Genomic DNA, 6,000 nt, shown 5'->3' on the forward strand with positions numbered 1-6,000 from the left:
CAAAAACACATATATCTGCAGAGAACATGCATAAAAATGAGTATATTAGAGAAAGTAATATGTAAAAATGCATCATACCAGAGGAAATTGCTTGGGAAAATGTGAACACTTATACATAGGGGTTTATCAGGAGAAATTCATACTAAAATGCTGGTGAATTTTCACGAAGATGTAATTTTATTTTATTTTGTAAAATTGCTGCAAAATGTGGTGCATTGAATTTACAACTAGACCTGTGTGAAGCATGGCTTTCTCAGTTGTGGGACCTGATAGTAATGGACAAGCAAACAATTCATTCACAAGAAAGGAGAGCAGCCAAAAAATCCAAGTCTTTTTTATGCCACGTGCCATGGCTTTATCCCATAGGCAACCTTGAATGAACACAGACCATGAAGACCTTTGGAGTGATGCTTTCGTTTGATAAAAATGATTGCTTTCTGTGATTTCATTTATTATTGCTTTTGGGGGCGGACACACTGCTTTTATTCCCAATCAGTGCATGTCCCATAGTTTCCTGTAACTTTCCGTATCACAAACGTTCCAGGGTGTGTGTGTTGTGTTTTAAATTTTCTCCCACTTCTGCTGTGCTATAGGGCAAGAGCTCCTCTCCAGATGACAGTAATGCAGTAACATAGGGGAAGCACCACAGAACAAATAATAAAGTGGAACGATGTTTGGACAGTGTAGCATAAATCCAACACTAATGGACTTTTATTGTGTCAAGTTAGGATACACTCACAAAGCAAAAAAATAAATAAAAATAAAGGTCTGAAGAGGTCCCAAAATAACACCACCACTCAACAGATTAGAAACTGTTTACAGTCACCCAGAAGCTTTCACTTTCTCTGTGTTGAATCCATCCCTCTTAATAAAAGCATTATATCTCTCTCTCCCCCCCCCCCCACTCTCTCTCATAAACACACACACATTTTGCTTCTGGGCTTCTTGAGAGTGTTCAGTCTTCAAATACAGCCGGAATGATGTTAAGTGCAGTAACTTTGCGAGCGCTTTATAGTCCAGTTCCTGAGAGAGAGTGCAGCTCGTGAAATTGGCACCAAAAAACAACAATGAAAAACCTACCCACTTTGCAGGATGAGCACAAAAGCCATCCTTTTCAAGGACTGTCTGGAAAACCAATGATTGCCATTAGCTCTGCAGACGAATCTTCAGTCCCTCCATGGAGTGACATTATGACGCTTCGGCAATTTTGAAGCAACAAAGAACAGGGAGAGGCACCTTGGTTTCCTCATAAAGAGATCCGCACCAGGGATTTTGCAGACCCTTGGCAGGATGCGGTCCTAGGGTCCTCTCCTATCTGGGCACCAGGGAGAAGGGATGTTCTCTTCATTGTCTGCAACTGCAGCCCATTACAGTGGTACATCGGGTTAAGAACTTAATTCATTCTGGAGGTCCGTTCTTAACCTGATACTGTTCTTAACCTGAGGTACCACTTTAGCTAATGGGGCCTCTCCCTGCTGCTGCACTGCCATGCAATTTCTGTTCTCATCCTGAAGCAAAGTTCTTAACCTGAGGTACTATTTCTGGGTTAGCGGAGTCTGTAACCTGAAGCATCTGTAACCCGAGGTACCACTGTATCTGCATTTCTCTCCAAATACAAAACTCTGGGATTTCTGGTTCTGGTGTATTGTGGGTAAAAAATAATAATAGCAGCGGTGGCCATGTTTTCTGTACTGGCGGCCATTGTTTTTATTTCTAAAGAAGTAAGTGATAAAGCAAAAAGAGGAAAAATGAGTGAGAAAGGAAGGTGCAAAAATAATGCAATAGGTAAAATTGATACACTTCCATACATTGTTCTATAGAATTAAATGATGTTATACTCCTGATACAAATGTGCTTATTCATAACCTCCTACATTCTTCATAAACTCATTCCAATATCACTATATTTGTCCAAAGTCTATGTCTGCAAGCAATCCGTTCTTAAGTTGCGAGTGTTGTCATATTGTCGACCCATTAGTTAAAGGAAATCTTATCTTCATACTTCCAGTTCATCGGTAACAGTCTCTAGGCCACAGTCAGGGCTTGTAGAATCCATTTTCCTTGTCCAGTTGTCAACTTCCACACAATAGGTATATAGTTCAAAAGAATATTCTCCTCTGGAAATTTTACCTTTTCCCGAAGCAGGCAGAGTGGTGTGTTTAAGTTATTCAGTTGCGTTAAGTCGCTCAACGGTTCCTGGTGCATAGGACCACAGTCTGCACTTTGCGAAGTTTTATTTTTAAAAGGATCCTACTGCCCGTCAGTTCCCCCAGGGTCTTTGCACTGATAGGGTAGAACAGCCTTTGCCAAACTGATATCCCACCCCATGCTGGCTGGGGCTGATGGGAGTTGTAGTCTTGTTTGTTGTCTGTCTGTCTGTCTGTCTGTCTGTCTGTTTGTTTAGCATTCCACCCTTCGCCTGAAGATCTGGAGGGCATCAGGTTGGTGAAGCCTTCATCTCCATCTTCCTCCACAAACCTGCCAGGGTTTCGAGCACAGGGATGTAACACATGGCATTATTAAGCTGCATTTCCAAAATACCCAACCCAATAAATAAACAGAAAAGCTGAGGGAGGATTGGGTCAAGATGCCACCGGCAGGCCGGCAAGATATATAGCCCACTGGAGGGGTCAGGAGCTGCGTCTGCATTGAGCAGTGTGCTCATCAGCATTCTGCACAGCTGCAACCCAAACATTGCATCAAAGAGAGAGGGAGGCTTTTTGAACAGAGCAAGAGGGCAGCCGGAGGAGTTCAGAACTGCCTGAAGTGCCCTGAGGGAGGAGAGGAGGATGGCAAAGTGAAAAGCAGATGTATTTTGGTTTCGGGCAAGCATCCTTTTTGCAGGAAGGGTTGTAACTGCCACCATCCCAGCCTCTCTCTAGGGATGGGGAAGAGATTTGATTCAGTTTGATTCTGCGCACGCTTAAAAGCAAGCTGTCCCGATTCTCACTTACAAGACGAGATCTGAAGAGCAGCTATCCTTCAAAATCTGCACTTTTCAATTTTGCAGTGAAGTTCTCCAGCCAAGCATTGTGCGCAAAAAAATATGCTGCTGTAAAGTGTGCATGAAATGGCATATATATATATACAATGGTACCTCGGGCTACAGACACTTCAGGTTACATACGCTTCAGGTTACAGACTCCACTAACCCAGAAATAGTACCTCGGGTTAAGAACTTTGCTTCAGGATGAGAACAGAAATCGTGTGGCAGCGGCGTAGTGGCAGTGGGAGGCCTCATTAGCTAAAGTGGTACCTCAGGTTAAGAACAGTTTCAGGTTAAGAATGGACCTCCAGAACGAATTAAGTTCTTAACCCGAGGTACCACTGTATATCTATGAAACCAACATATTAAAAGGCATTATGTTGGGAGGAAGCGCTCTGCAATAAAACTTCTATATTAGGCAAAATTGCATACAATCTTGTGTGTGTACATGATGGGTTTTCATGAGGACTTTTTAAAAACAGAGCTTGCAAACTGGTGTGGAAGTGTGGAGAATTGAACTTAAGCCTGGAAAAAGAAGAATCTGAGAGAAACTGAAATTGATGCACGCACTCATACATACTCTGGTGAAGGCCAACATTTTTTGTTTTGAAACTTGCTGCAGCATTCAGACACCAGTTCCCCCCTTCATCTCTGCTTCCTCTTGGTGCCATCTTCTACTATGTTGGGGGGCTAGGCCATTGCTCAACCTGCACATTTGCAAATAAGCAGGTTGCAAGTGGGGGCTGCAACCTGCAGCATCGAGTTCTCTTGCTCAGGGATCCAGCCAGCCTCCAGGTTATTCCACTCCCCTTCTCCTTAGCTTTCCATTTCTCCCCAGCAGACACCCAACATTCCATGACCACTAGGCACCCTGTCTCCCAACAGCCACCTAAGTTCCCTCTTCTCCAAGGCATTTCCCAAGCAATCAGAGACTAAGCCACATGCAGCCAACCTCTCCTCCACCCTTTTCATGTCTCTCTTTGTCCAGGGAGATGGTGGGGAGGGGGGTTTGTTGTAGCAAGAGGGGGAGACACCCATGCCTCTTCACCAGCCAGACTCATCTCTGCCTCTTGGCCTCCCTCCTCTCCTACTTAAGCCTCTGCCTCTGATTCTGGACTTCTCTCTGCCACGGACTCCCCCCGCTCACTAAGCCCTGTTGCCTCTTCAGCTTCCAACACCTCCTCCTCCCAGTCTTCTCCCTCTTCTCCCTCTGACCACTCAGCGTCATCCCACCACCAATCCCAGGACTCTGGACCTTCTTCCCTTGGGAGTTATCCAGCTGGCTCCTCCCACCATTCCTTTGCGTCCAACCAGTCCATGACACTACCCCACCAATCTCACCCTGTCCCCACCCACCCACCTGCCTGCCTTCCTACTTGCTTTGGCTGTCTGCTTCCTCCTTCTCACTCTCAGTATTGCCCTTGTACAACTCAGCGGGGAGGAACATGGAGACAAGGCTTGAATTAGTTGGCTTCCCACCCCCTACCTTGGCTCTGGTCCCCCCTTCTGTCCCACCAGTCTCCAGTCTTCAGCATTGTCTCGTCTGGAAGGAAGCTTGCTCTGCAAAGGCAGCCCCACTCTTATCACCTCTCAAGGAAGAACATGGCCATGTTTTCCTTGGATGAGAAAGTTCAGCAAAAGTGGAATGGGAATCTTGTTCACTCTTCCATTCCCACGACCTTCCCATTTGTCCGGGTTCAGGTTAGATGGTGGGGGTCTTTGCCTTCAAGGAAAAGCCATGAACATTACTCACACCGATGGCTGCAGTTCAGCAAATGAAGCGAGAGGACAGTGAGGAGGCGGTAGCATTTGAATAACCAATGGCTGAAAATTCATGGGCACGCAGGGGTCGCTCTCCTTGAATGAATCTGGAAATGCTAACTCCTCAGAGTCTTGTGGGGAGGGTGCAGGCCTGGCATCCTGCAGTGAGGACAGATTAGTTATTTTTAACACAGGGAAGCGAGCCTGATGCCATCGCTGTCTCTTTTTAGGTGCCAGTCGAAAACATTATTCGCTAGCCAAGCTGGTGTTGTGTTATTGGCAGGGTAGTTAGATATGTCAGCGGCCTTTGCTTGGTTTTGCTGCATTTGCGGCACCAAAGTGACCTCTCTGAGGCGCAAGCCTGGGCCTTGTGTATGGAGGTCCTGGGCTGCCCAGTCGTGGTCTTGCTGATGTGGTCCAAAGGAAAGCAGAGCAATACCTTTGGCACCAGTTCGGCTGCAGGAGTTGCCAGAAGGAGACGTACAAGGCACTGCCCAACTGCCTTAGGGACTCCACTCCGGATTTGTCTAGGGTTTATTCCTTAGCCTTTTCTTCTATCGAAGATATCTGATTTAGGATCAGAGTTTTCCTTCTCCTAGTTGGGCTCCCTTCCCAGGCTGAGGAGTCCCATACACCTTTCATTTTCCTCCTTGTAAACATATTGTTCCTTTGATCTATCTTCTCTAATGTATCTTGAGATACAGTGTCTGGTCTGCATTTTAGTTTTTTATTGCTGTGTTTTTAAACCTGTTTTTAATGTCTTTATTATTTTATTTTTACCATGCAAGTTACTTTGAGGCTGGTCTGTTGTTGTTGTTGTTGTTGTTGTTGTTGTTGTTACTTCAGCTGCATGGTTGCATGCACAGATAAGAAAAGGGAAAGAGTAACACTGTTTTCCCTGCCCCCTTGCCCTATATTTTCATTTCACACCTTATGGGGGAAGTGGGGATTCTCTGCTCTGCCAGCGATCACCTGTTTAATTAAAACAGAATTCAAAGGTGTGAAAGAAATCACCTTGTGATGGCATTTCAGTGCCATCAGTTAGCTCCTTTTTAATCAGCAAGCTGCATCTACTCAGATGCTGGGAGATTCGGTGCCTTCTTGCAAAGACGCAAAGAGGTTGTGGGTTTACACCACAGCGGAAACAGGTGCAGAGTCCTGGTGAGTTGTGGCTGTGGATGCAAACAGAGCTTAGCTCGCTTCTGGGCAGCCTGTTTAATGAGCAATCACCCTGATTTGTTTCCAAAACAATTG

The sequence above is a fragment of the Podarcis pityusensis genome (assembly GCF_964106645.2).
Source record: "Podarcis pityusensis genome assembly, chromosome: 15".
Taxonomy (NCBI): Eukaryota; Metazoa; Chordata; class Lepidosauria; order Squamata; family Lacertidae; genus Podarcis; species Podarcis pityusensis.